Consider the following 17,966-nt stretch of genomic DNA (forward strand, 5'->3'; position numbering starts at 1 on the left):
GTTTCGGACATTGTGGTAACTACGTGCTCGCACAATTACGCCAGAAATACTGGATACCTCAAGCAAATTCAGCTATCAGAAAAATAATTTCAAAGTGCACAACATGCAGAAGATACAATGCGAAAGCAGGTGAGCAAAAAATGGCAGATTTGCCAGAAGATCGCCTAGCATCAAACCAACCACCGTTCACTAATGTTGGAGTTGATTATTTTGGTCCCTTCCTAGTCAAAAGAGGAAGAAGTCTAGTCAAGAGGTACGGAGTAATCTTCACATGTCTAACAACCAGAGCTGCGCACATAGAGATTGCACATAGCTTAGACACTGATTCTTGTATCCAAGCCATACTCCGATTTACGGATAGAAGAGGACAAGTTAAAATCATGCGCTCAGACAATGGAACAAATTTCGTTGGAGCAGAAAGAGAGCTACGAGAAGCTATTAAAAAACTGGAACACAAAAAATCAGTGACGCCATGATGCAAGAACAAATCAAATGGATTTTTAATCCACCATCAGCCTCTCACCAAGGTGGAGTGTGGGAAAGACAAATCAGAAGCATAAGAAAGATTTTAAATTCAACACTAAACCAACAAACACTCGATGATGAAAACCTTCCTACAATGATGTGTAGAGTGGAATCAATACTCAATAACAGACCCCTTACAAAGACATCAGATGACCCAAATGATTTGGAACCACTCACACCCAATCACTTGTTATTATTGAAGACAAAACCTGAAATACCACCTAAACTCATTTCAGAAAATGAACCATACCCAAGAAGACGCTGGAAACAAATTCAATACATGGCGATTTGTTTTGGAAAAGATGGACAAAAGAGTATTTGCCAATACTTCAAAACGTCAAAAGTGGCTTGCACCAAGAAGAAATTTTGAACCAGGGGACGTTGTTCTAATTGTAGATAAAGCTACACCTCGCAATTCCTGGGTAATGGGTCGAGTCATCAAGACAATGCCAGATGCCAAAGGTGCAGTCAGAAGAGTTTGTGTGCAGACCAAAACCAGCACACTGGACAGACCCGTGAATAAACTGTGCCTACTTCAAGAAACAGCCAATGTTTGAAATATGAAATTTTAAAATGTTTGTTTGCAGTGTTATTGCTAATGATTTGAAACGAATAGTTAATATAAAAGTAATTGGCTCATATTGAAGTAAAGTAAAGTAATTGTCTCAGCTCCTGCATAGCCAATTAGGGGCCGGAAATGTAAGAGCCAATCTTAGAAAGTTAAAGTTTTGAGTTAAACTCATATTAATGTTTGCTTAACTTGAATAGAATATAAATTCCTTTCATAGTCATAACTTAAGGTATAGTCTTTTCCCCCTATAAGTTAACAAGAGATAGAACCTTCTTACTATAACTGAATAACAGTGTGATAATAAGCTCAGTTTGTTTGGAACAAGTCCCAGTAAAGAGGACTTGAAAGACCCATTTAAGCTTAGAAATGGGATAAGCATACAGTTTTCTGACCGTTTTGAAATGGTTCAGAAATGTTAAGTAAGTAACGATTTGAGATGTAACAAGATTAAGCTTAGAACTGAACTTTTCTTAACATTAACTTTTCCTTTTTGTTATTTTAATTTTCCTTTTTGTGTGAACTGTTTTACTTCAAAACTTAACTTAACTTTAAAAAACCAAGATATTTTGTCTGTGGAGTCATTTCTGCGCGTCAGGCTTTTGTTGAATCCCATTTTTTGAGTTGAAGCTGCAGAACTTTGGTAGTTTTGGGAAAACACAGCTATAATTCATTTTAGTTCCACATTAGTTTACCCTAATTAAAATATTCATCCTGCAAAATAAACGAAGCAGCTTTCATGGTGTAATATTGACGTTCAAAGTTCGATCGCCATAAAGGGAAGCATAGCTGTGCACACTTGATGAGCCCCAATTAGGGCAAAACACATGTTGTGCACTCTTTGTATTATTTGGCAGGTACTGTCTGTGTCCGTATATATATATAAAGTATGTAGTGTGGCACGCAGACTTATTCTGATAAACTGGAAGAACCCAAACTCTCCTCTTTTAAGTCAGTGGGAAACTGATGTGTTATATTATTTAAAATTGGAAAAAATCAAATACTCAGTTAGAGGTTCTGTACAGACTTTTTTCAAAACATGGCAGGATCTAATCAGTAATATTTTGAAATGAGTTTATAAAGCACAGAGAATTTGTTGATTTAGGTATTTTTACAAGCCTTAAATTTTACACCGTTTGGCTTGCTCTCTCTCTCAAGGGTGAGGATCGATCTGTTCTTAGCATAATTCTTTTTTTTTTTTGTAAAAACTTGATTGCTATGTATTGATTGTAATAAAATTAATAAATAAAAATTAAAAAAAAAAAAAGACAAAAAGTATGTAGTGTTTTTATTTTTTCACTCACGTAATAAATTATATAAAGTCCTGTTTTCGATATATCTATTGTTGTTTAAAAAGATCTTTAGATATTAATTTTTATTAATAAAATTGCCATTTGTCTTAAGGCATCAAGTTTGCAAAACCTAATGTTGCCAACCAGTTTTATAGAAACAAATGGTCCTTGTCCTTTGTAATAAATACACTGCCTGGTCAAATGGCCGGGGACAAAGACAAACTTGCTGCCTTCAAGGATACGGGAGATAATAAACCTCTGGGGGTCCCAAGATAAAGCCCACACAGCCCCCTCTGCACATCCCAGCATACGTAATTGTGGCTGTCTCAGTCCAATCACAATTCCATTTCAGGACGTCTTGTGAACTTTTCTTCTCTCCGGCATCACAGACAGTTGGAGTTGATGTAACAGACGTTGGAGACGTGGGGGCACCATTGTAATAAACTGGAAAAAGATGGAGAAAAACAGCAGAGGTTAGTGCCCAGTGCAGATCTTACAAAGTGTACACAGTACCATTTCTAATCTATTACAACCAATGCAAGTAATTAAGAAAAAGACAAATTAGAAAAGTGGGCTTGTTGCCATTTGTAGCCTGGCATTATCCTGCAGTATTGACAAAGCAATCCAGATTTTGTTGCATGAGTACAGAAAGCTGCTGGTTTTTATGATTGATCTTGGAATAAAAAGCAAAGCAACGTTTGAGAAAAGAAATGTGAGCAGACACTCCAAAATACAGGCAGGGTCAAAAATATTCAAAGCCTTTTAATTATTTAATAGAACCTTGAAATCAATTCTATGTGAGACAAGCAGCCAGTGTAATGAGACCAAGACAGTTTTCAGAAGAAAAAAACAAAATAGGCCAATACCTTGTGATCACTTGGCAAAGGCACAGCAGATCAGAGCAGGGATTGAGATGGAGGACTCCAGAAGTTCCGGGCAGGAGGGGCAGCTGCTACTTCAACATGGCACACATCTCTCCATCCTTCTTCTTTAACTGCTGCGCCATAACACGACCAGACTCTTCTACTTCACTGTAACTGTTAAAACATAAACACAGTAGATACATGATGTTCACTCACAGATTTCAAACATTAATAAAGTGTAGCCTTACTTCTTGTTCTGCCTTTTTTCTTGGTTCATCTGTAGATCAATTATTACCAAAGTAAACCATCACAATAGATAAAGTTCTGCTTAAACTAAAGTCTAACTAACAATATTATTTTTAATTATTGTGGTTTTTTGTTGGATTTTGAAAGAACCCCAACTTAATTGTCCTTATATGTAGCATATTTTTTTTCCTTTTACATTACAAATACAGTAGACATTGTGTTACAATTTGTATATCTGAACATCTAATGTGATGTGCTCAGGTGTCGGCACTTACATGAAAACATCTTCATTTTTCTCTCCTGCCTTAGTTTTGTTTTAAGTTAAAATTAAGTCTCAGCTCTTTCAAAATCCAACAACAAAGCACAGTAACTTAAGAAAATAAATGTTATTTTGGCAACATGGAACAGCATCCCTGTTTAGTGACTACTGGTACTGATGTGCCTCAGTCTCTGTGTTTGTGAGGATTCACGCTCTGAGGCTTTCCTGTCTAAAATTAAAAAGCCTGTGTTAGTTACTAGACAGAGTGAGCAGACATAGAGGTCAGTATTCAAGGATGCAAAATATTACAGATCAAGTAATAAATATGGGGAGGCTTTGCAGGAATTATGCAGTAGTCTTACCTCTAGAAATAGCAAATCTAACATGAACTGCACATCTGGGAATCTTAAAAGCAGAAGAAAAGAACATCGAATTGTGTTTCAGAATTCGGGTACGCTGGCATCTGTTGAGCCACATGGAAGGCTGATTACCACTGGGAATCCTGTAGGGTCAAGAAAAAAAAATATAATAAAGGGGCATTGTTTTTCTAACTGCAGCAATAAGAAATGTTATTTCTAAGGAGCAAGCGCTCTCCATTATATTCAGTTAAATGTATGTATGTTTACTTCTATAACCTTATAACATGTGACAACAGCAGGTGCCCAGCCTGTCACTGTGCCACATCAGATGCACACCACACTTCTCTGATGGCTTTACACATAAATTTTAAATATGCCTGTTTTGTGCCATAGAAGTTTTTTCTACCAAACAAGGTTAAAGAAATCCATTTCAAAATTATGAATAAATAGTAGCCAACTAACAGATTAATTCATAAGTATGACATTAATATATCACCAAAATGTAGTTTTTGTATAAATGAAGACAAATCAGCTCTCACATTTATTACTTCTGCTCCTATTCCAAAATGTTTCATAAAGATTTATTTCTGTTACTGTCTTGAATGACAAAACAATATGTCACTCTTTAATTCTTGTTATTCTTCTGTACAATTTGTAATGCTATTATCTACATCCCTCTTTCTTATAATAAGTTCGTTGTTGCTATTCTCCTATGTAATTTAGCCTTAATCGATATATCCTTATAAAGTATTGATGTAATCTAATATCGACATAATAAGAAATACCGATGGCTTTGGAGGGCACACTTTACACCAGTCGAGTGTCAGACATGCACTCCTAATTCTTTTCCTAATTCGACACCTCAATTACATTGTTTCACTTAATTATTAGCATGCCGTTTGCTCTTTAAGATAAAAAAATGTGGACAAATGTTAAAAGAAACACACCACCATATGCTAATTGCGTGTTATGAAATAAATGACATACATCCATTAATCCATTAACCCAAACACGGAAAATGCTGTGATTTTTTTGATTAAACCATGAGATTACGAAGAATTGCAACTAAAAATAATGTACTTACAAAAAGCTGTACATGTCCATTACAAAGTTCACAGACACACGTCGCATTTCATTTCGTTCCCTCTTCTTTCGACTGGAGTTAAATTTTTCAGGCAACACATCTTCCAAGACGTTATAAAATTCAAAAGTTGCCATCTTTTCCGGTAAGAAGTTCACTTACACACGGAGATAAATGACAACACAAAAATGACTTGCAAGTACAAGTCAAACCTGACGAATGACGTGTGTCGTAAAACATTGAAATTAATTTTAATTAAGCAGAGACCGCGTGCACAAGACAAATCGGATGGGGACTCATGTCGCGAAGTAGAAAAACGCAGATCGTAATAGTAAAGTTCTGCGCACGCGTGGGCATGCACACGCGGCTCGGGTTGTCTTCATGCACATGCACGTGTGAATCGGGTAGGCACCGCAGATTGGGTAGCGACAGTGCCTGTCATTACCTTATCTGTGTGCCTACCCGATTTGCGTGTGCAGGCATATTGAAAGCCTAACATGCCGTAAAGTGTTCATGCATGCGTTAAACAGATTGGACAGTACCGTAAAGTGTATGATGACGTAGCCTTTCAATACACACGTGCACGCAAATCGGGCCAGCAACGGGGACCAGGTAGTGACACACACCGCATGCACTTAATGAAAAAAAACATTAAAAACAAAAAAATCCACTTTACGGCACGGCCCGATCAGAACTTTGCATGTAGCACAACTTGACATTACGGCTTATTCAGCTTAGTTCCACGTTAGTTGACCATAATGAACATATTCATCCTACAAAATAAACGAAGCAGCCTTTGTGGCGTAACATTGATATCCAATGTTCAATCGCCGTAAGAGGAAGCTTAGGTGTGCACACTTGATAAGCCCCAATTAGGGCGAAACACATGCTGTGTACTCTTTGCACTTTGCAGTATTTGGCAGGTACAGTGGAACCTCGGTTCACGAACGTCTCGGTTCACATACAACTCGGTTCACGACCAAAAAGTTCGCCAAACTTTTTCCTCGGTTCACGACCACACACTCGGTATACGAACAAGCCAGTTTCCCTTTCGGTTTGTGCGCGCCGATGATTTCCGCACGTGTTGCATTGTTCTCGGTCAGACATGCCTGGGTGCTGCATGTGCATGCGTGCCTGCCTGCCTGCTGCTGAGGAGGGGGGGTGCGTGCCTGCCTGCCTGCTGCTGAGAGAGAGAGAGAGAGCGAGCCTGCACGTGCGTGCCTGCCTGGCTGGTTCATACGCGCTGATTACTGTATTTAAGCAGAGAAGCTCCCTATTCATTGTTCTCAGTCATATGTGCGTGCTTTACCTGCACTCTCTTTGTGCTCTACGGTATTTTGTGTGCTTTTGCAGTTAACTATGGCTTCTAAGCAAGTGAAGAGTGGTGAGAAGAAAGTTTTGAAGAAAATTGAAATCGAAGTAAAGAAAGAAATTATTGAAAAGTTTGAGCGTGGCATTCGTGTTACTAATCTTGCCGCTGAATACAAGAAGTCTACGATTTTGACTATTCTAAAGCAGAAAGAATCTACTAAAGCAGCTGATATTGCAAAAGGAGTTACAGCGTTAACCAGGCAGAGGCTTCAAGTGCTGGAAGAGGTGAAAAAACTGTTTACCAGTTTACTTATTTACCAATTTGAGAACCCTCGTGCTTTCAAGCAGCACAATGTAAACAAAGCCAGACTGCCAGTAATGTGGAGGGCAAACACGAAGGGTTGGGTCACAAGGACTTTGTTTTTGGAATGGCTGCATGAGGCTTTCACTCCCACCAGCTAAACAGCTAAAAACACCAGAAACCCAAGAAATCACAAGAGAGAAAACACCTAAAGGGAAACATCCCTCCATTGCGGGGCCAGACTCTCCCTCCTCTCCACCCAGTTCCTCCTCACTTCATGCCAGAACTCGACTCATGCAAGGTTAGTTTTCTTGGTGGTTTTTGTATTACAGATTTTTCAAAAGTTAATTTTTCAGTTCGTAGCGTGTTACTTTTCTCTTTTTTCAAATGTTCGCTTTTTTCCCTGTTCTTAAAACTCATTAAAGTTAATTTACATGGAGTTGTTCATAGCATGATTTGTTGCAATGTTACTTTTCTCTTTTTTCAAATATTCATTTTGTTCCCTGTGCTTAAAACTCATTAAAAAAAAGTGTTTACCTGGAGTTGTTCATAGCGTGATTTGTTGCAATGTTACTTTTCTCTTTTTTCAAATGTTCGTTTTTTTTCTGCTATGCTCAAAACTTATTTTAAAAAAAGTGTTTACAGCGATCGGGCTGTAGTGTGATCTTCTGCACTGTTACCTTTTTGGTTGCTTGTGGTTGGTTTTTAAATTAAATTTCGGAATTGTTCAAATGTTCCCCTCTGTTCAGAGAGAGAGAGAGAGCGCGCGCGTGCGAGCGAGCGCGTGCTGCTGCCAGAGAGAGCGCGAGTGCGTGCTGCTGACAGAGGGGGAGGGTGTGTGCTACAGTCTCTGCATTTGTGACGATTCACACTTAGGCTTTCCTGTCTAAAATTTAAAAGCTGGTGTTAGTTACTGGACAGAGTGAGCAAACATACGGTACAGTATGCAAGGCAGCAAAATATTACGGATCAAGTAATAAATATGGGGAGGCTTTGCAGGAATTGTGCACAAATTACTTCTGAAACTGAAAGCCTCAGTAGTCTTGCCTGTAGAAGCAGCAAATCTAACATGAACTGCACATCATCGCAAATTGTGAATCATAAAAGCAGAAAAAAGAACATCCAGTTTTGTCTTTGAATTTGGGTACACTGGCATCTGTTCAGCCACATGGAAGGCTGCTTACCACCGGTCATCCTGTAGGGTCAAGAAAAAAAATAAAATAAAGGGGCTTTTTTTTCTAACTGCAGCAATAAGAAATGTTATTTCTAAAGAGCAAGCCTTCTCCATTATATTCAGTTAAATGTATGTGTGTGTACTTCTCCTAAACCAACAGCTTAAATGATAAGCTTATGACACATGACAACAGCAGGTGCCCAACCTGTCATTGTGCCACATCAGACGTACACCACACTTCTCTGATAGCTTTGGACATAAATTTAAAAATTGCGTGTTTTGTGCCATAGAATTTTTTCTACCAAACAAGGTTAAAGAAATCAATTTCAAAATTATGAATAAATAGTACCCAACTAACAAATTAATTCATAAGTATGACATTAATATATCCCAAAAACGTAGTTTTTGTACGAATGAAGACAAATGCCCTTTCACATTTCTTTTACTTCTGATCCTATTCCAAAATATTTTATCAAGATTTATTTCTGTTACTGTCTTGAGTGACAAAACAATATCTCACTGTTTAAGTATTGTTCTTCTTCTGTATACAATTTTGAAAACTAAATGTTAGAAAATCCAGTAACTGTGGTTTCCTTGCTTCGTAAATTTCCAATACAACAGTGGTGAAAAGTCAAGCAAAATGACAAATTTTATTAGCTAACTTAAAAGATTACAATATGCAAGCTTTCGAGGCAACTCAGGCCCCTTCTTCTGGCAAAATGTAATACAGAAACTGGTGTTCCCTGTGTTTATATACACACTAGGACAAGAAACAACACTGGTAAATCTTTAAGTGAGAAATCTTAAATGTTAAAAATTAATAGACCCCTTCAGGCTAAGTTTCATTTAACAAGAGAGAAGAACAATGTATGGTCAAGATCTTTTGATAAGATAACTGTCCAACAAAAGTCTTTTGAAGTTTCTAATGAGTTTTTCCATACAACTGTGAAGTTGCCAATAAGCACTGTGACTTTAAAGTTCCTCTCACTAAAGTCACAGTGCTTATGGGCAACTTCAGAACACAGCAAGAGGGAAAAGAATGGGAAGTCAAACTCATGCTGAAACTGAATACATTACAACATGGTTTGAATAGAGACAAGAGTTTTATGGCCAGGTATGAGGATTGTTTGCATCTCTCAGACTGACACAGAAAACCTGACTACAGGTCACTATATATATACAGTGCCCCGGGCACAGACAGGCAGACACGCACAAGTCACCCAACACACGTTTATTGTTCATTTCTATTTTACAAAAGTCAGTGCTCACCAGCCCCAATACCCCTCAGTCCAGGCCAACACAATGCCTTCTCTTTTTTTTCTCTTCTTCAGGCCGCCTCCTGCCTCTTCCAAAGACCTTGTCACTCTTCCACCCGACTTTTGTCCATTCTGCAGGGAGGCGGCTCCTTTAAATAAGCACCCGGATGTACTCCAGGTGTGTTGCCGGCAATCACCCACCGACACGCCCCAGTGTGGCAGAAGTGCCGGCTGTCTCCCCGGAAGCACTCTGGGTGTTACTGTTTTCTCTTCCCCCCAGCACTTCCTGGTGTGGCGGAAGTGCTGAGGTCTAGGGTCTTCCTTGTATTGGGGTCCCCCTGGCTGTAACCCCGGGTCCCTACAGGGTCAAGCTTCCCAGCTCTTTACCCGAGGCATCCACGGCGGTCGCCCCCGTGAGGTCTGGAGGAGGCATAAGCCCTCCTCCTGTCTTCTCAGGTGTCCCGGCTGGGCACCACCTCCATCCTGGTATGACAATATATCTATACTAATAAAAGGCGAAGCCCTCACTGACTCACTGACTGACTCACTCACTCACTGACTCACTTATCACTAATTCTCCAACTTCCCGTGTAGGTAGAAGGCTGAAATTTGGCAGGCCCATTCCTTACAGCTTACTTACAAAAGTTAAGCAGGTTTCATTTCGAAATTCTACACGTAACGGTCATAACAGTCGACAACGTCCGCCATGTTGAACTTTCTTATTTATGGCCCCATCTTCACGAAATTTGGTAGGCGGCTTCCCTGCGCTAACCAAAACCGATGTACGATACTTATTTCGGTGGTATGACGCCATTGTCGGCCGCCATATTGAATTTTCTAACGTCACCAATTTTCAAACTTCCCGTGTAGGTAGAAGGCTGACCCCATCTTCACGAAATTTGGTAGGTGGCTTCCCGGCGCTAGCCAAAACCGATGTACATACTTATTTTGGTGGTATAACGCCATTGTCGGCCGCCATATTGAATTTTCCACACATCACTAATTCTCCAACTTCCCGTGTAGGTAGAAGGCTGAAATTTGGCAGGCCCATTCCTTACAGCTTACTTACAAAAGTTAAGCAGGTTTCATTTCGAAATTCTATGCGTCACGGACATAATGGTTAACAACGTCCGCCATATTGAACTTTCTTATTCATGGCCCCATCTTCACGAAATTTGGTAGGCGGGTTCCCTGCGCTAACCAAAACCGATGTATGTACTTATTTCGGTGGTATGACGCCATTGTCGGCCGCCATATTGAATTTTCCAAACGTCACTAATTCTCCAACTTCCCGTGTAGGTAGAAGGCTGAAATTTGGCAGGCCCATTCCTTACAGCTTACTTAAAAAAGTTAAGCAGGTTTCATTTCGAAATTCTACGCGTAATGGTCATAACGGTCAACAACGTCCGCCATGTTGAACTTTCTTATTTATGGCCCCATCTTCTCGAAATTTGGTAGGCGGCTTCCTGCACTAACTGAAACCAATGTACGTACTTATTTCGGTGGTATGATGCCACTGTCGGCCGCCATATTGAACTTTTCAACAGTCTTTGTTACTTTTGGGCCCATCTTCAAGAAATTCTATCGATCAAAGAACTGTCACTTACCGAGTGGTTTCCATGCCCGGAGATACCACCTATCTTTTCCATTCTCTTTGTTACATATTGCACGGCCATATCAAGGCAAAACCCTCACTGACTGACTGACTGACTGACTGACTGACTCACTCACTCACTGACTCATCACTAATTCTCCAACTTCCCATGTAGGTAGAAAGCTGAAATTTGGCAGGCTTATTCCTTATAGCTTACTTTCAAAAGTTAAGCAGGTTTCATTTTGAAATTCTACACGTAACAGTCGATAACGGTTGATAACGTCCACCATGTTGAACTTTCTTATTTATGGCCCCATCTTCACGAAATTTGGTAGGCGGCTTCCCTGCGCTAACCAGAACCGATGTATACTTATTTCGGTGGTATGACGCCACTGTCGGCCGCCATATTGAATTTTCCAAACGTCACTAATTCTCCAACTTTCCGTGTAGGTAGAAGGCTGAAATTTGGCAGGCTCATTCCTTACAGCTTACTTACAAAAGTTAAGCAGGTTTCATTTCGAAATTCCACGCGTAACGGTCAACAACGTCCGCCATATTGAACTTTCTTATTCATGGCCCCATCTTCACGAAATTTGGTAGGCGGCTTCCTGCGCTAACCAAAACCAATGTACATACTTATTTCGGTGGTATGACACCACTGTCAGCCGCCATATTGAACTTTCCAACGTCACTAATTCTCCAACTTCCCGTGTAGGTAGAAGGCTGAAATTTTGTAGGCTCATTCCTTACAGCTTACTTACAAAGCAGGTTTCATTTCGAAATTCTATGCGTAATGGTCATAACGGTCAACAACGTCCGCCATGTTGAACTTTCTTATTTATGGCCCCATCTTCTCGAAATTTGGTAGGCGGCTTCCCTGCACTAATCGAAACCAATGTACGTACTTATTTCGGTGGTATGATGCCACTGTCGGCCGCCATATTGAACTTTTCGACAGTCTTTGTTACTTATGGGCCCATCTTCAAGAAATTTGGTACACGGGTTCCCAACGCTAACTGAATCCTACTTACGTACATATATACGTCCATAGCCTGCACCTCAGTCACCATGTGAGGTGGCGTTGGGTCCCCCGTCCCAACGCCTCCCACGTTGTTGGCTGCCTGCCTATATAAGACCGTCTGTCGCTCCGGTCTCTACATTCCCTTCCTTGCTTCGCCACGGGATTCACGTCTCCCTACTGATAACTACAGCCTTTTTGTTTAATCCACGGCTTCTCCACTGTTTTATTGTTTCGTTTATTACAATTATAGTTATTGTATAGATATTTTACACTTACTTTACATTGCTCAGGTACCCATTTCCTTTATCATTCCAACCCCCTTACCATGTCTATCGAGATGATCACTATCGATCAAAGAACTGTCACTTACCGAGTGGTTTCCATGCCCGGAGATAGCACCTACCTTTTCCATTCTCTTTGTTACATATTGCACGGCCGTATCAGGCTCACTCTTGATATCCGGAGGAACATTCTGTCTTATGTATTGAATGACTGGGACAGGTTCAAGGTGTGCACAGATGACGGTACAGGAGATAATTATACTACACAGGAGCACTATAAGAGTGAAATGTTTAAGCCCTTCACCTATGGTTCTGCATGTGAGTTGATGGCTGCCGCTGAATTGTTCGGTTGTCGCTTTCAAGTGTACTGAAATGGCCAAATATTTTACACCTTTCGACAACCGCCAATGCCTCTTAAACATCTTAGATTCACAGGTGACGATTTCAGTAGTGGACACTTTGATGTTTATGAATGTTTAAACTCTCAAAAGCTGGATGTGATTTTATCGATGAAACTGGTTGTGTGCTTACAACGCTTGACAGATGCCAAATGTCACTTCAACACAACAAATCCTGCAAATACTGTCGTAATTGAAACAAACCATGAAACTCAAACCGATTATGACAGCAGCAATCCAAGCTGTGAGATTTGAGACAAGATTACTGTTCACATGGCCAAGTTACATGCTCAAGAGTAAGCTCAGCGCACAGCTTGGTCACCGAACTGACAACATGGTATACAAGGAGATCCTTAACAAATAATTATTGGCATATTTTCCCTCAGTTTAAAAAGGTTTAATTTTCTTCTTAATAAAAATTTTAATGCAGTACTTCGCCGCTGCGACGCGCGGGTATTTTGCTAGTATATATATATATTGTGAAGGACAGCCGGGTCCCATGCCCGGCAAGGACGCCCCTGCTGCTTATGTTCCGGGGGAGCCGCCATGGGCAGTCCAATACCTCCTCCAGGACGCTTGGTGGCAGCCTCCCCTGGCCGACGGTGATTCCCCAACCGCCCGCAGGGCTCCATGGGAGATGGAGTCCTCCACAGCTGAGTTGGGGCCCGGGGTGGCCGCTAGGGGGGGCTGTCTGCTTCCCACAGCCCAGCTGGACGAGTCTTCAGCCCCACCTGGAGGTGCAATTAGGACCAGGTGGTTAATTACCTGGAACACTTCCGGGTGGGCTATAAAAGGGCCCAGCCACCACCACTCGATGAGCCAGACTTGGGAGGAAGGAGACAAAGCTTGTCTGGGAGAAGTGGTGGAGAGAGGTGAAGAATTGTGTTTTGTTCTTGGTGATTTTGGGACTGTGTTTGGTTTGTGTGGCACGGGGAAGAAGTGTCCCACAGCTGAAAAAAAATAAAAGTCATTGTACTTTTTATACGTGCCTCCGTGTCTTTCTGTGTCGGGTCAGGCACCTATATAGCGCCTTTGTTACACTGGCGTAGCCGGCAGGATTCCAGCCCATCCATTTGGACCGGGACCTGCATATAGATTCGTGTAACGGCCCAGCACAACACCCAGAGGCATGTATAGCTCAGCGCGGAGAGCGCACATAGCACTGCAGCGCCGAGCGCACTCCTGAAGCAGAGAGTGTGCTCTATTTGAGTACAGCGCTGAGAGCACCCTTTGGACTGCAGCAGGGCACGCTCCTGACGAAAGCATGCCACCAAGGCCACAGCACGAGGTACGCGCCTGCACGACTTGCCGGCAGACACGCGCAGCACAGCGCTGGGAAGAGCGCGCTCGCAGCTGCATGCAAGCCTGCGCAGCACAACACAACTGAGGCCGTCAAAGGACTCCTAGAGACACCGTGCCATGGGGAAAAAGAAAGCCAGGCGGACACAGAAGCCAGCCGCCAGACGCCGCCATGCCAACCCGCTCCACAGGTCGCAGCTGGAGGTAGGTGACGGGCCGCGGGAATGGTTTTCTGCGTTCGCGTCAGCCTACCTCCTAGACGCCGAGAGGCGAACCACCTGTTGGTGGGCGGATGGAGTCTGTTTGTGGCGTGACGGCAAAGAGAGCAAGGGAGAGAGCGAGGCTGGGCTGTGTCTTCCCTTCAGCCCGATTACTCAGCTGGAGGAGGAGAGCCCGGAGGAATTTCACGACGCGGTGACTCAGCTAGAGGAGCAGGAGCTCCTCTCTGAAACAGGTAAAGGGGAGTGTGTCAGCTGGCCGCCAGGGACAGTTCGCAGGCGGGGGTGACGGACGTTCTCCACGAGCCTCTCGAACTTCCAAACGGGCCTGTGGAGGTTCCACAGGGTCTTGATGGCACCGAAATGATTAATATTTCCTGGGCTGTAGGGGAGGTACAATTCGTTGTCCTGGCCCTACAGTCCTTGTTGAAAGCATTTCAGGTCCTGCAGGAGTCGAAGGAGGTGCTTGAGAAGAAGCTCGGCAGCCCGTGCCGGGCCCTGGCTGAATGGCTTTGTGCCGGTGGAAGGCCAGCCTCCTACCAGCAGGACAGAGCGGTGCAGGTGAGTGAAACCTGTGCCGTAGAGGAAAGGGGGCGGAGCGCAACAGCTGCGGTTATAATCAGTGCTGCTTGCCAGGCTGCCCCACCCACTACACAAGACGCCGCCGTGTGGACTGACGCTGTGGCAGAGGACGGTGTGGAGAGGCAGCTGGTGGATGTCGGCTGCCAAACATCTCCGTCCTGTCTGCCGGTGCCGGTCTCGCGGTCGTCTAGAGGGGTCTAGACGGCACAGGGTCTCCCTTCCTCCCATAAGGGGACCCAGACCGTCGGTGCACCCCAGAGGAGAGGAGGACCCGGACAAAGAGGTCGGGGACTCCTAACAAGGTGCAGCGTATGCCCGTCGGTGTGGCAGTGCAGGAGGGCTACGCTGTGGAGGGGCGAACACGTGTCAAGCCCTCCCCGGAGTGGACGAAAGGGCAGGAGTTTCCTGCCTGCTTCCGTTCCCGCAAGGGTCGCGCTGGAGGGGGTCGGTTGTGTTTTACCTGTGGTCACGCTGGTCATGTCTGGAGGGGTTGTCCAAAGAGGATGTCCGAGGGGCAGGGACGTCGGGGCAGCACCCCCGGACCTGTTCATTATGTTTTTACAGGGCACAGCCGTGGAGCCAAAGATGCCGACTCCCTGTCCTGGAGAGGACCGGCCCTCGCGGGGCAGGCTGATGAGCCCCACAAGCCTCATCTGAGGGAGGGGAAGTGTGAAGGACAGCCGGGTCCCATGCCCGGCAAGGACGCCCCTGCTGCTTATGTTCTGGGGGAGCCACCATGGGCAGTCCAATACCTCCCCCGGGACGCTTGGTGGCAGTCTCCCTGGCCGACGGTGATTCCCCAACCGCCTGCAGGGCTCCATGGGAGATGGAGTTCTCCACAGCTGGGTTGGGGCCCGGGGTGGCCGCTAGGGGGGGCTGCCTGCTTCCCACAGCCCGGCTGGATGAGTCTTCAGCCCCACCCAGAAGTGCAATTAGGACCAGGTGGTTAAGTACCTGGAACACTTCCGGTGGGCTATAAAAGGGCCCAGCCACAAACCGCTCGACGAGCCAGACTTGGGAGGAAGAAGACGAAGCTTGTCTGGGAGAAGTGGTGGAGAGAGGTGAAGAATTGTGTTTTGTGTTTGGTGATTTTGGGACTGTGTTTGGGCTGTGTGGCACGGGGAAGAAGTGTCCCACAGCTGAAGAAAAATAAAAGTCATTGTACTTTTTATATGTGCCTCCGTGTCTTTCTGTGTCGGGTCAGGCGCCTTTATAGCGCCTTTGTTACAATATATATAAATCTTAAGCCTAAAAGTGCAACAATTTTATGTTATGTTTTTATGTCACTTTTATTGTCACGCTTTAAATTAGGCTAATTTTAAAACCTATATATATATATATGTTTGGTATCATTCTTTTCAGAATTTATTGAACTTTAATTTGATGTTGTTATATTTTCAGATTCTTATTCTGTTTTTAAATTATAAACTAAAAAATATCAAGGACTCATGTCTCGCGAGACAAGACTTTGTGCCAAAAGATTTAGCAATGCCCGGTGCCGGAAATAAAGACAAAGACAAGGCAAGATGCAGATCACATGGCACGGCAGCAGCAACAAGCCAACAGCTGATCGAGCAAAGAGGAGGTAAAAAAAAACTATTTGTTTCCCATTGTGTCACTGTTAAAGAGGACATTATATATATATGTATATAAAATTCTTTTCGCATTTGAAACGGAAATTACGTCTGACCACAGAACATATTATAATACAGGAACTAATCACTTCGTTTGTGGACGCCATTTTTATATCGTCTTTATGAATTGTTATTATTTGTGTGAGAGTTACTTTACTGATATTGAAAAGAAGTAAACACAAACACGCCGATCTATCCCATAGAAGTGTGCACCGCGTCGCCCTCTCCCAGCCCTCCTGTCTGGACTCCAGCTCTGAGCCATCCACCACCAGGCACGTTCTGACAGAGAAGCTTTATTTATTCGTCCACGTGACTGTCGTGAAAACTGCCACATTATAACTTTTTTTTTTAATTGGCAGTACTTGATAGTAGAAGAGATGAGGAAAACAGCTTTGCGTCTTTCTACTTTTTAACTGCACCAAGCTATAAACAATGTGAAGACAACACCGCCTTCAGCGGCGAGGGGTCGTGAGAACAAAGTGGACGCTCAGAGGCACAGAATGTCGGGCTGCTCTGGCAGGTCGAGAGCTTCTCAGTTTCGGGCAACGTCTTCTCTTCATGCACTGTTTGTGACACTTCGAGTGCCCCGTCGGCTCCTGGGAGAGTGGAAATCATTGCAAATGAGAGTGATTGGCGCCATTGAAGCAAAACTCTCTTTGTAAATTGTGCTTCACGACTACTTACTGTCCCTTAAGATGAGTTCAGGTCACTAAAACCCCGCAACACTCAAGGTTACTTTTTTGATAAATTTTTTTAAGGAGATGGAGGGTTTACATTTAAGAAGATGTACCAACCTCTTCATGTTAAGTTTTGGACTTGGGAATTGTTTAGACCTTCTGCCCATTAAGCACGGAAGGGGAGGGTCCACATTTCTCAGAATAATTTTTCTCTTAAATCACAGGCACATAGTGCAAGGTTGTCAGGCAGAAATTTGCAGGATCGCATAGAAAATGTAATTTCTGTACTATAGTGGTCGTGTAGCGCCTTTCACAAGGGATCTGCGACCGAGAGATGATCCAAATACATTTAAGCTGCTGTTAGTGCTACTTACTTGTTGTGTTATAGCTCCTTTAAAATGTATTTTACCCGAAAGCACTCCAGTACTGCTCAATTTATTTTTACTTCTTACATGTTAATGTTTTACTGTTTAATAATTTATATACAACATTTTATTTATCTGTAAAATGTAATATACATATTTTAATGCATTTAATCACAAAAGTGATATCAAGTATAAATCTAAGGATTCTAAATGTGCAGAGAGCTGGAATATCATAAATTTAATTTGTTCTGTTAATCTATTGCTGCTTGCCACTGCTGTCCATTCAGGAAGAAGCCCCAGCGATTAACACCTGGGTTGGTTTTAAGATGATGTTTACGACGGTCTACTTTAATGATACATTAAACTACGAGGTTAAAGTGGACACTTCGAGTTTAAAGACGAAATTTCCACTTTAATCACAAAATAGACATTTTCATTATGTCCTTATATTTTTATCTCTGGCTCAAATATGGCACCATACATTCTGATATTACTGTAAAAAGAAAAAAAAGACGGCACAGAAGATGGTATGTGAGACTTTTATAATGTATCATGGAATTACTTTGGGGAATATGCGATGCTTGAATATCAAAGCACCACCAATGCATTTGTATGTTGGCATTTCGCTTCACCACATTGGACCATTCATCAAATATCGAAGC

Source organism: Polypterus senegalus, chromosome 2 (assembly GCF_016835505.1).
Source record: "Polypterus senegalus isolate Bchr_013 chromosome 2, ASM1683550v1, whole genome shotgun sequence".
Taxonomy (NCBI): Eukaryota; Metazoa; Chordata; class Cladistia; order Polypteriformes; family Polypteridae; genus Polypterus; species Polypterus senegalus.